Here is a 12,852-nt window from a genome sequence, read left to right as displayed (position 1 = left end):
ATCAGTGAACACACCAGCGAATCCATAAACACTTTATAGTTGCCGAACATAGGAGCTGTTCTGTGAGAATTCTCATACATTCCCTAGTGCCTAAAATAGAATAAGAACACAGATGCACAGCACTTCTTCTGGATTTTTCTGCTTTTTTTGCAATGGCCAGTTGTTTCTCTACCTAAGAACCACTTTCTCTCTGTAGCCCAGTCAGACCCCAAAGGAGCATTTCATTCATCACGGAAGAGCAACAGACATCGTTCTAGACGTTCACTGCCTGAGCGAGAGCTGAGCAGCTCATTCACTCTGACAACTTCTTCTAAGTAGCCGGAGTGAGCTGGAAACCTTCTCTTGAGACATTCATTGGAACAATCAGTTTAGATTAGTCTAATAACTGAAGTTAGCTGACTCCCAAACAAAACAGTGGGGCTCGCTTCCTCCGTTACAAATCGAGGAACTGGGAAGAACGCGACCTCGGGAACTGCTGATAATAATTCTCAGAGGGCGGAGCCAGCAGGGGAATTGACTTTACCTATCGGCCAGGGTCTAAAGACCTTAACTTCGCACCCACAGCCCTTTGTAAGTTGGCCCTGAGTTTCCTGGTCATTGAAAGGCATGATTGAATTCCACAAGCATTTCTAGAAAAGTTGGGGGTGGCAGGGAGAGTATATTTCAGGCGAAGAGAACAAATTGAATAAAGTCGGGAAAGTGAGCGAAGTTCAGCGAGTCAGGATGTGCCTGCGTGGGAGGCATCGTGATGAGGTGGGGAGGACTGACGGTCCCGTGTCCTGGCAGAAACGCTGCCTGGGCGGCTGCTCTGACCCGGGAGGCACAGCCGGTGCCCCCTCGCTCCCCCGCTGAGCGCCGCCCTGAACCCTGGAGCTGGTGCAAAGACAAGGAAAGGGGAACTCAGAGGTGGCAGGAAGCAGATGAGCGGTCGGGGACTTGGGACCGGAGGAGCAGCCCGGTGGCAGGGTATCTTCTGTCCTCTCACCCAGCAGACGAAGGTGACTTGGGTCTGACATTTACCAGTCCCTGACTCACCAACAGAAGAAAGTACAGGAAGGCTCATTCCATCCCTGGATCAGAAGGGGTCTCTCTGGGTGCATCAGGGTACTCAGGGCAGGAGAGACAGGCATCCCGTGAATGGTAAAAGGACAGGAAAAGAACTTCCCTTCCCCCACTGGGACCCAGACGCCCTTCCTTTCCTACTGAAAGGTTCTGAGGGGACTGGGCAGAAGGCAAGAGGGACACAGGAAAGCAAGTGGCTGCATCCAGGAAGCCTCTTTGTCCTTACAGGCTTGACTAGGCTCATCTTCCCCACTCAGAGGCATCCGGAGACTTGGGAATGGGGGCCACTCCAGCTGGGCTTAGGGAGACCCTCTGCAACACCAGCCAGGACGGTGAGAGCCCGCAGCACCCAATGGGACGGCCGAACTGAGACTGCACAGGTTCTGCAAGCCAGCGGCCCTAAGAACCTCCTTCAACCAGGCCAGAGCTGCGTTCCAAATCCAACTCGGTGACTGCCTGCTAGGTAAGTAAGGGCCAGCCAAAGTACTCTGTGATAACAACCAAATGTCCAGAATACAATGGGAAATCACCTGGAATGCCAAAAAAGAAAACCACAACTTCAATGAGACAAAATCATTAACTGACACCATGCCAGTCTGAATCAGTTGTTGGAATGACCTTGTTGTATGCTGAGAATTGTACAGTGTAGTTATAAAAGTGTTGTATAATTCTGGTACAGATTCTCTTGATAGAAATGAAAATTTAAAAAACCTTAACAAAGGCATAACAGTTGTATATAAAAAGAACAAGCCCTGACTGGTGTGGTTCGGTGGATTGAGCACCAGCCTGCGAACCAAAGGGTCACCTGTTTGATTCCCACTCAGGGCACATGCCTGGATTGCAGGCCAGTTCCCAGCAGGGGGCGCTTAAGAGGCAAGCACACACTGATGTTTCTCTCCCTCTCTCCTTCCCTTCCCCTCTCTAAAATAAATAAATAAAAATTAAAAAAAATAAAATAAGAAGGACCAAATGGAAAGTAATAAACTAGAAATACAGTAACGGAAGTGGAAAACACCCCTGCGTGGGCTGGAGAGTACGAATAGAAACGACTTACTGATCAAGACCGCGTGGTATCAGTGAATCAACAGGCACACAGATCAATGGAACAGAATGAAGATCCTAGAGACAGACTCACACAAATGTGCTCAATTGATTTTTCACAAAGATACTGGAGGAAAAATAGCCTTTTAAACACATGGTGCCGAGCATTTTGAGCAACCCATACAAGGGGAAAAAACCCCAAAATCTTGTTCTAATCCTCAAACAGAATACAAAAATTAACTGAAAACTAATCATAGACTCAAATATAAAACACAGAGCTATAAAAGTTTTAAACAACACAAAGGATAAAATCTCTAGGAGTCAGGGTTAGTCTTCTGTTCTGAAGCTGACAACAAAAGCATGATCCTTGAAAAGGATGAACTGATACGCTGAAACTCATCAAAAATGTAATAACATTGTTTTTTGAGAATCCATGTGAAGAGGAAAAGAAAACAACTTACTGACTAGGAGAAAATATTTTCAAGCCTCATATGTGGCAAAGAATCATTATTTAAAATATATAAAGAACTCTTAAAACTCAACAGTAAAAATAGAGACATTTTGCCAAAGAGAATATATAGATAGCAAATAGCAAATGAAAATCATGTTCAATATCATCAAACATCAAAAGATGAGCACATTAAAACCACAATGAGGTATTACCACACACCTGTCAGAAGGCACGAACCATACCTGAGTACCGATGGGGCCACTGAGCATCGCGTGGAGGTACCGGACTTCCCACAGATGCAGTGGGACACCGCACGCCTGGCATGGCTCTCCCGGGCAAGGCATGAAGGTCACCCGTGTGGCAGGAGCATAGACAGGTTAATTGGCATGACCAGAGGGTCATGTCTTTCTCTTCTTGGGCACACAACTCTTCCTGCAGTGAGCCAGTAGAATACGATAGTAGACTAATTCTACAGTTAGTCTGACCCATAAAAAAAAGATTCTCCCACAGAAAGTTTCCAGTTCTTTGTTTCTATCAATTAGCTTCATGGAGAAATTTTAAAGAACGTCTTGGATGTCAGTGGAGCCAGGAACAGAAAGAACTTGGATTCCCAAACGCCCTCTGAGACGCAGGGTTCTCTTGCTCACTCACATCACACGGTGCTATACGCTATGTGGCAAAGTGAAGGAATTTTTTGGATGTAATCAAAGCCTTTAATCAGTTGACTTTAAGTAAATGAAAAGGGATACTGCCCTGGCTGGGAGTGACCTAACCACATACATTCTTTAAAGAGGGTCTTTGTGTTGATGTTAAACAGAGCCGCTCTCTCCTTGGGAGAAGGGGTGGGGAGAAATGGGGAACATCTTTAATAGTGTCAACAGTCAACAATTTAAAAAAGAGAAAAGCAAGCTATCGTGAATTCTACGGCCAGGAGGAAATCAGTCCTGCCTCCTGACGGAGCTCGGTAGCCAATTCTCTCTCACCGAGCCTCTGGGTGAGGACCAAGTCTGGCTGACCCCCGAACAGAGGGTGGGGTTCAGTCGTGCCAAGAACTCGGGCGTCTGGAACCCGGAAAGAAGGGAACCGTGCTGTGCCAGGTTGCTGAAGGGCGCTGGTTTGCTGTGCAACAATAGAAAATGGACACAGCACCTTGTGTTATCTATACTGCATTTAGTTTGGAGCAGAACTATATCACTAGAGTATTACCAAAGCAATGAGTTTCATTATATTTCCCTTATTTTCTTAAGTCAACCAGGACAGTTTCAACAGGAAAGAACCTCTCATAGGTGAGATGTTCCCACCCACATCCTTGTTTCCACTGAGTCTCTCACCTCATCATTATTGGTATTATCTTTGAGAGTTCTACCACAACCATGGAGAGCTGAGATGTAATTAAAGACATATTTTTTCTTTTTCTCTGCTCAAACGTGTCCTCATTCAAAGCCATGAAAAGAGTGATAGCAGCTGTAAGATCCCCAAATCCCAGCGCCTTCATACAGTAAAAGCTGATTTCTCCTTGTGAAACATTCCAAAGTAGGAAACTCTCTGGTGCACCCTTGAACTCCCCAGGTGCCAGTTCGGGGTCCGAGGTTTCCAATGTGCACTCCAGTGGCCTCCACCGCACGGCTTCCAGCATCACCACAGTGCTCCCCTCCGAGCCACCACCGAGTGGGTGGACAGAAGGAGGGGTCGTGTCCAAGAAGCCCCTCGGTGCTCAGCCGTGAGATGGGGCTGTCCACCTCTTTTCTCCTCAGTCCTAGTTATGGGTTCCAGGATGCACCCAATTGCAAGAAACCTGAAAAATAGAGTCTCGTCTAGGGAAGTAGGAGCTAGAGTGGGAGGGAAGGGGGTTTGAGGCTCAACTAACATTCTCTGACAAAAACAGGAAGCTTTATTGCCACAAGTAGAAATTATATTTCTTCATGCATAGAAATTAAACTAAAAGTAAATACCATCAATTATTGATATCATCTGGAATTCTGAGTCCCTGCTCCACCTCAGTGGAGATATGTGAATCTAAAAATGCTGTTTTTCTGACTGGAGTTGTCCTGAAAGTCATTTCCTCAAACCTTAGGTATTGAATGAGATGAAAACTATAACTAATGTAGGATAAACCCGTATCCCTAAGGATGAATTGGTCACTTCTCCTCTTTCCTGTCCTTGCTGCCTCCTTAATCCATCCTTCCCCCACTCAGCGAGCAGACATGGATGGGACACACCAGGGTGGAGAAGTCTCCACCCAGCGTCTTGGCATCCAGGTGACATTTGCCAGGGTCTGGAGGATGTTTTGGTTGTCACAGCTGGGGGATGTAGTGCTCCCGACTTTTCATGGGTAGAGGCCCGGGATGCTGCTAAATCTCCTGTAATACACGAGACAGCACCCCCACAACCAAAGGTTACCTGTCCCCAAATAACAAGAGTGCCAAGACTGAGGAAACTGTAGAGCAACTGCCAATTAATTTGTGAGTCCTTCATATCATGTAGCCGTGCAGGAAAACCTTAAGCGTGTGTCATGTGCCAGGCGCTGTCCTGTATTCAGTGAGGTACAAGTGACCAAGACAGACAGGTTCCTTTTCCTCGCGGCACCTGTACTCTGGGTTATTACCCGTGTGACCCAGGCAACCTTCCTGAAAGTTAGGTTTCTCTCCTACGAGCAAAGGTCCGTATAACTCTCGGGGCACGTACGGAGTTTAAATGAGACAATGGGTGTGTAAAGGGTTGTTAAAATGGTACTCTTCATGCTTCATGGGGCGTGAATTCCACAGATGTTACATTCCAACGTGAACTGGAGACAGAACATGGTGGAAAAATAACTGGTTGTGCCTCTTACAAAACATGGATACAAGGAGTAGATGGGCTTTGGGGAAGGACCCAGGGGCTGGTGGGAGTGCGGGGAGCTGGGGTGCTGATGAGAGAGGACTGGGAGCATGGCCAGGCCTGACCCGTGCCCCTGGGAGTGTGTGTGGGGGGCACACGAGGGGTGCTGACCCGTTCCGGAGAGCATCACAGGAACCCCGGGCCGCAAGGAGGGATGGTGGCCGCAGGAAGTCACTGCGCCCCCGTGCGTGTGCAGGCGTGGAGCTGCAGGCAAATGCTGTGGGACTGGAGCCTGGGCCACATGTAAAGGAGCCGAAGAGAGAAGTGAGGTCTCAGATGGGTTAGGCAGGCTTTCAAAGACCCCATGTCTTAGCTCTGCATTCCCCACATCACATTCACACCCCCCCCCCGGCCCTGCCTCACAGGGCTCCGGGGCAGAGCGCGATTCACGGTGAAACCCCAGACTAGACTCCGGAAAGTCCTGTTTACTTTCCCCCTTCCGAGGGAACCCCCGTACCTCTGAGGCCTTTGTTTGCCAGAGGAGGGCGGCAGACTCTGATCTGGTCGGCAGAACTCACGGAGGGCGATTTTACTTCCACAAACAAAAACAGGGTGTGAAGCCCCAAGCCAAGAAACACTCGCGTGATCGTTCCCGCAGCCATGGCCCAAGAGCTTTCCTACAACAAGGCCAGCTCTAAATAAATGTGCGCAATGACAGCAGCCACAAAATGACACAAGCCACGAATCACAGTGTAAAGCTGTGTTTTCCCAACCCCGGCCTCCCGGGGTAATTATCCCTCAGTGACGTTATCCTTTCAAAAAAAGAAAATACGGTTGTGATGTTTGGTAAATGGTCTGAGTTTGCAAATCTGTGTTAGCATTCTAAAGAATCCGAGATGTCTGATAAAACCGTGGTTCTTAGCTTCACCCAGTTAATGAAAATTCTAAACTCAAGTCCTAGGACCGTCTTTTCTGTATAGTGACTGGCCTCGGGAAAATAGACTATTGTGTCCTTCCTGTGGACGCTGTGGACAGTACCAATAGGGAGCTGTTTCTCTTCCTCACCAGCCCTCTGTCCAGCCTCTTCACGTCCATCTTTAAGGTCCTGCCCATCTGTCCCCACATCACCGTCAGGCAGAGGCTTTGTAATGTAAGTGGCCGAAGTCTACATCCTGTCTTTTCTCTCATTGTTTTTCCTGCCCGGCCTCCCTTTAGCTTCTCTGGCTTCTTGGCTCTGAAGCTGGGCTGTTTTCCTTGACTCAGTTCTTGACCAAACCCTTTGGGTTACCCAGTTTGGGCTTGCTCTCTGAGCTCTGAGTGAGGTAGGTCCCCCCTCAAAGGCCAGCCCCCTGGTCTCCGGCCTGTGAGCCTCACGTACTGGCATTCAATCCGTCGAACAACTCAGCCGGCCCTCGCAGAGAGCTCAGACTGAACACGGGCAGGAACAGGGCAGACCTGCGGGTCCACGCAGTTGGTGTTTACAAACTAGGGCCAGGCAGACAGACTCGCCCCGGCGGCGTAGGGAGCTTTATGGGGAGTGAGCGCTGCCAGTGGAGGAGGGCCTCTCACTTAGACCGGGGGGGGGGGGGGGGGGGGGGGGGGGGGGGGGGGGGCGGGGGGGGCGGGGGGGGGGGGGGGGGGGGGGGGGGGGGGGGGGGCGGGGGGGGGCTGGGGGGTTCCTGAGAGGAAACGGCACACGCTCTACACCTCAAGGGAGAGCAGGACGATCTCTGTGGAAAGGGTGGAAGTGAAAGCAACGTGAGTGCACCAGACTGCCGAAACCACAGACTCAAAGGCTTTGCTAAGAGACGGATCTCAGAGGGACAGAAATAAGCTCCTCAACGGAAACCTGCAGTTTGGGGAAAGGGTAGAAAGGTGTGCCCTGTGGCAGCAGCTGGACAGCTTGGCTGGGCAGCCTCCTAGGTCCACCCTCCCTGACAGTGGGGAAGAATCACCAGATTTCCACGCTCTGTTCAGCCTTGGGCATCAGTGACCTTTTCTCACGGATCCAGCTCCTGCCCTTCTGCCCAAATCTTTCAAAAACCTGAGTGTACTCCGGCACGTGCTAGGAGCCTCACCCCTCCCACTCCCACCCCCCTGAATGGGGGCAGGAAGAGAAGCTCGGGGTCGAGGCCTGAATTCCTGTAAATGCCTGCTGTCTGCAGTAAACACGGCAGTGTCCACTGCTTGGGGTCACCCCCATCCCCCACCCCATCTGATCCTGTAAGTGTTAAAATCTCCACTGATTTGGGAGGACATGGATAACGAGTGAGATAAAGTAACTCATAAAAGGATATACGGGTTGTAAATCACAGTCAGAATCCAAACACTGTTTGACTGAAAACCATCCTTTTTCTATCCGAAGGTCATTTTTCTGAGATAATCGGTTAATACATAAAGGGGGTAGAATTAGGATTCAGGTTCTCCTAACTCCAAGTTGCCCATTCTTTTCATAACTGCACTGCCCGTGGGCCGAATAAATGAATGGACAGAGGAATAAACAAATGCATGAATAATCACACGGTCCCTGCATTTTTTGAAATGAAATGCATGGAGTTTTCCAACAGAAACAAAATGTCTTTTCTACTATTATTTTCTTTGAAAATGAAGAAGCTGCCCGGCCAAGCTCTCCGGGGTGGGGCTCGGTGGTCTCCAAGTGTCCCTCACCTCCCAGACACAGATGCCGAAGGCTCCTTTCGTCCATCGTGGATTTGTTTTATTTTATTTCAAGGAAGCTAACGAGCATCTCATTTATTCTGGGCACTTTTGTTGATGACATACTAGTTGCCATCAAATCTGAAAAGTAAGATCAATTTTATGAGCAATTAAATGGGGTCTCTCCAGAGGTAATTAATTTTATGATGGAGGTTGAGCAAGGTGAGAGGAGAGCGTGCGTTGGAGGCATTGATGGGGGGGGGGGGGTGATGGCTGATCGGCTCGGAAATCGTCCCAAATTACCTTGCTCTCGGGTCATTATTTATATTGTAAGCCTGCCCCCCTGTTCGCGTGGTGAAGGGAGAGCGCGTTGTTCTCCGTAGCCTTTAGGAAGCCACCTACCCTCACTCTCGTGCGTGTGATGGAAACCCGAGGTCCTGGAAACTGGACTTTTACTTCCTGCAAGACGGATGTCCTCTGGTCTGCGGTTCAGGGCACAGTGAGCCATGAATCACTGAAAGGACCTGGGACCTGTCTGCTCTCGGGAAATTGATAACAAACAGCTAAGAGACAGGTGTTTGGAGGCCGTGCCCCTGGTAGAATTAATTAATCCATATGTTCATTTAATAAATGTTCATTGAGAATATTCTGTACCTCACACACTGTGCTGAATATTGGTGTTACAAAGTAAAACTGAATGTAATTATTGGAGAGCTTATGAATCTGTGCCAGGAGATATGTTTCTCTGTGAGATGATTCAAAAATGTTTTTTTAAATTGCTCTTGAATAGGCTCGATCACCTCAAAATTCATTGCATACAAGACAGAGTAACGGGACTTGTCTCCAAGGTTACTGGTAACGCGTGCCTTTGTCCTGAGAACAGGGTCCCTGCCACAGAGGGACAAGTTCAACCGTAATCCTGAGGGACAGTACAGGACAACAAAAAACACCAAAGGACATTCCGGTCCCCACAGTTTATCAAAGCGGTGTCAGTCCTTCAAGTCTTCTTCATGAAGTCTCCTTTCCGCCTGAGTCTCCAGGGCCCTGAGCGTCCCCTCCCTTACCGTGTCCCCAGGCATGGCCGCAGCATGGACCTCTGAGTCAGAGGGCTCGGTCCAACTCCAGTTGTCCTAGTATAGCATTGACCTTGGGCATGAAATTGCATCCCGAGGACCCTCCTCACAGCCCCTATACGGACTGTCTGGTTGCGGGGTTCGAGAGAGGAAGGAACGCGCACCCCGACTCAGTGGGAGGAGAGAGACAAGGCCTCGGTGGGCTGCGTGGCCGAGAACTCGAGAGGGACACGGGCCTGGCTGAGTTGCTGCTCACAGGTACACACTCCAGTGGTTCCCTCGCACACCGGCTCCCTCGCTGCTTGGACGTGCTTCGTGTCCTTCGGTTTTCTCCAGCAGGGCCTCTCAGATGGCAGCCTCTCATGTCCCTGCGTCACACTGTCCCTAAAGCCTAGACTCTCACAGGGAAGAAGGCCACTCTGATTCGCCCAAAAACGTTTCTGGGATTCGTCTCTGATTGGACCAGTTTGAGCCCCATGTGACACGTGTAGCCAGCCTCTGATTGGCCAGTTGTGAGCCACACACCCACCCCAGAGTAAGGAGCGAATTCACCTCCCGACTGCAGTGGACCTGGAGAGGTTGGTTTCTCCCAGGGAGCTGGGAGTGCAGCTGGGGGGAGGGGGGGCGCTCAGAGCAGAGTCCTCCCCACCTAGTTTTCTTCTGCCCACAGAAGAAAAGCTACTGGAGAATTAAAGTAGAGAAGTGCAGAGTCTCTTACTTGGTGGAAAATGCCGAGTAGATGTTCAAAAATTCCATTTCCTCTCCTTGAAAACCAGCTGCATTGTTTCATGCTTCCTTGTCTCCAGACAAGAGGCAGAAGGTGTTTGTTTGGTTACACCTTATGGTTCCAACGTTTGTTTACGGCTTTGTCCAGATAAAGAAGTCTGTCGGCTCACACTGAGTGGTAGGCGTGTATTTTCAAAAGGAAAACTGCTTATGGAAGCACAGACTGGAATTGCCAGAAATCTGGAAGGGTCTGGAAAAAGATCACTTGTGTTGATACAGGTGACCTACCTCATCCTCACAGTGGCCACACCATGTCCTAAGCAGAAAGATTCAGCCGGACCCCTAATTCCCAGGATAGGAAAAATACCATTGGGAAAAAGAGATTCCCAACTCCCCTCTGGCCCCAGCTGAAGTCACACATGCTGCAGCCCCTTCCCTGCAGGTTTGAAAAAGGAAGGTTCAGATGAACCCTCCCAGCCGCATGGCCTTGGTGAGACCAAAGAGTTCATACCAGGGCGTGTCTGGCTGCACCAGTGGAGCAGAGCAGTGCATAGTCAGGACTTTTTTCTTAAAGGCCATCTGGCTGTCCAGAGCAGACCCACCTGGACTTGGAGACCTGGTCTCATGGCCTGAGTTGGCCATCCAAGCTCCTGGTTTGGGGATCTCCCACAAGAACTAACAGTCATTTTGTGTCTGGCAATCTCTCATGTACGGTTAGCCCACACCTCTTGTTCAGAGCCATTCCCTGTCCAATAATTCAGTGACCTGTCCTGCCACGAAGAGGCAAGAGGAACGAAAGCCAGCCCAGCTACCGAAACCGTCCTCTGAAAACCTGGCGATAGAAAGGTGCAGAGACGAAGATCTGGGGCCCCGAGCAGACGCCGCAGCCCACCCGCCCTGCCCGTGGCCGACAGGGCGGAACCCTGTGATGGCTGGCAGCTGCCCTGACGCCGACCAGGTCCCGTGACCCACTTCCCCCTTCCTGCCTTGCTGAGTCCAGCAGTACTCGGAACTCCTGACAGCGGCAGGCAGCAGAGCAAACACCCGCTTTTTGGGGGGGTTCCCCCCAAAGTAACTAACAATCTCAAGTCCTGTGGCAAGCCCTTCTTAAACCATATCACTGGAAGCCCCCCAGTTTTCTAGCTGTGGGGTGTCTCATTTTTCAGCAACTTTTGAGCCCAGCACTGTTGGACCAGAGTGTGTCCCTCGGGGTCTGCAGCGGGAGGGGACAGAAATCTTTACTGAGCACCCAGTCAGTGCTGGGCATGGTGGGCAGCTGTCCCTGTGTCGTCTCCCCGGGAGCCAGTCCGGGAGGACGGGCCCCCACTTTCACAGGCAGNTTTTTGGGGGGGTTCCCCCCAAAGTAACTAACAATCTCAAGTCCTGTGGCAAGCCCTTCTTAAACCATATCACTGGAAGCCCCCCAGTTTTCTAGCTGTGGGGTGTCTCATTTTTCAGCAACTTTTGAGCCCGGCACTGTTGGACCAGAGTGTGTCCCTCGGGGTCTGCAGCGGGAGGGGACAGAAATCTTTACTGAGCACCCAGTCAGCGCTGGGCATGGTGGGCAGCTGTCCCTGTGTCGTCTCCCCGGGAGCCAGTCCGGGAGGACGGGCCCCCACTTTCACAGGCAGGCGTGCTCACTAGCCCCACCCTGCCAGCACCTGCCGCCTCTACGGTCCATTGTGGGCGTGCCTTTCTGGGTGAACTTCTGTTGACACAACCTAATTCTGTTGGGGAGTGAGAAGCATTTCCACAAGTCAGGACAGGACTTCGAGGCAGAGCCCTGGCCTCGGGCAGGAAGCCGGCAGCACACGGGGACAGAGGTCTCCTCTGCAGCTTGTGCCTCCCTCTGGAAGGACTGCACTGCCAGGACCTCAGCCGTGCGGGCCCTGGGAGGGATCGGACGACACCCGCCACAGGACTGGGAGCCTGTGAGCAGCACGGAAGCCTGGCCGCATGTACTAGACAGCAGGCCGTTCCTTGAAAATCAGGTTATTGAGTTGCTTGTGACTTTCAGCATTCATGTTTTGGTTAACTCCAGCCTTTGGTAAACTCTCATGTCACTGTGTCAGCCTTGTTCCTGCTCTGTAAATGGTGATACTGAATGTCCGTCCTTGGTCCAGGGGCCCAGAGAAGCAGCACCGCTCCCTGAGGCCAGCGTGGAGGAAGGGGCAGTCAGAACCTCAGGCCCCCAGACACGAAGGCCCCCTCGGGGCAGCCTCGAGGAGGTGGGCTTCACTTGTTAGAGGGTGGCCGTTCCTTCAGAGCGAGTCTTTGCTGCTTTTAAACGAATTTTGCCCTGAGCCCAGTAACTGCCCCTCCTTGGGAAACTTGCTAATAGTTGGATGGGGAAAAAACGATGAGCAGAGAGCAGCCTGTGGCCCGGGACAGTCACACAGAGGCAGCCTAAAAAGCAGTGGGTAGTTGGAGGGACGTGGAGGCTCTGACTTCGAGTCACTTGATCGCCACAGACCCCGCACACCCACCCTGGTGCCCCTGCCTCCCTCGCTTCTGCACACTGGAATCCAGCCCAGGTGCCCTCTGTCTCGCGGAGAACGAGCGCGTCTCTCTGAGAGCCCTCCTGTCCATCCCTCCCTGCGCTCATCTCCCCGCCTGTCCAGCAGGGGCGGCTGCTCGCTGCAGAGTTGTGGTCTGTAAGTCCAGCCCTGTATCGTGTAAATTTAGCAAAGAAAGTACTGAGAACAGCCCGCTACTTACTGGGCAGGATTGTGGTGTGCTTGAGGGGTTCGGAGTGTCAGGTGTGTCAGAGGCACAGGTGAGGATTCGGCAAGGTCAGCTGGGGTTTTCCCCTCAGAATTCTGCACGACAAGCCAGTCCTGCTGCAAGGCGCTTCCTTTAACGGGGTTTTGCAGTCGGCAGCTCTGCTGTGTCTTCTGCGCCTGAGGGAGTTTCACATCTTTTATTCACAGCACTCGATGGTAGGCGTGGCTTAGTCACAGGGAGCTCGGGACACCTGAGGGACACCTGAGGGCGGACTTACAGACATGCCAGGCCAGTCTGAATTTG

Source organism: Sturnira hondurensis, unplaced genomic scaffold (genome assembly GCF_014824575.4).
Source record: "Sturnira hondurensis isolate 20B ecotype Veracruz unplaced genomic scaffold, ASM1482457v3 Scaffold0006413, whole genome shotgun sequence".
NCBI lineage: Eukaryota > Metazoa > Chordata > Mammalia > Chiroptera > Phyllostomidae > Sturnira > Sturnira hondurensis.
This window is presented reverse-complemented; position numbering follows the sequence as displayed.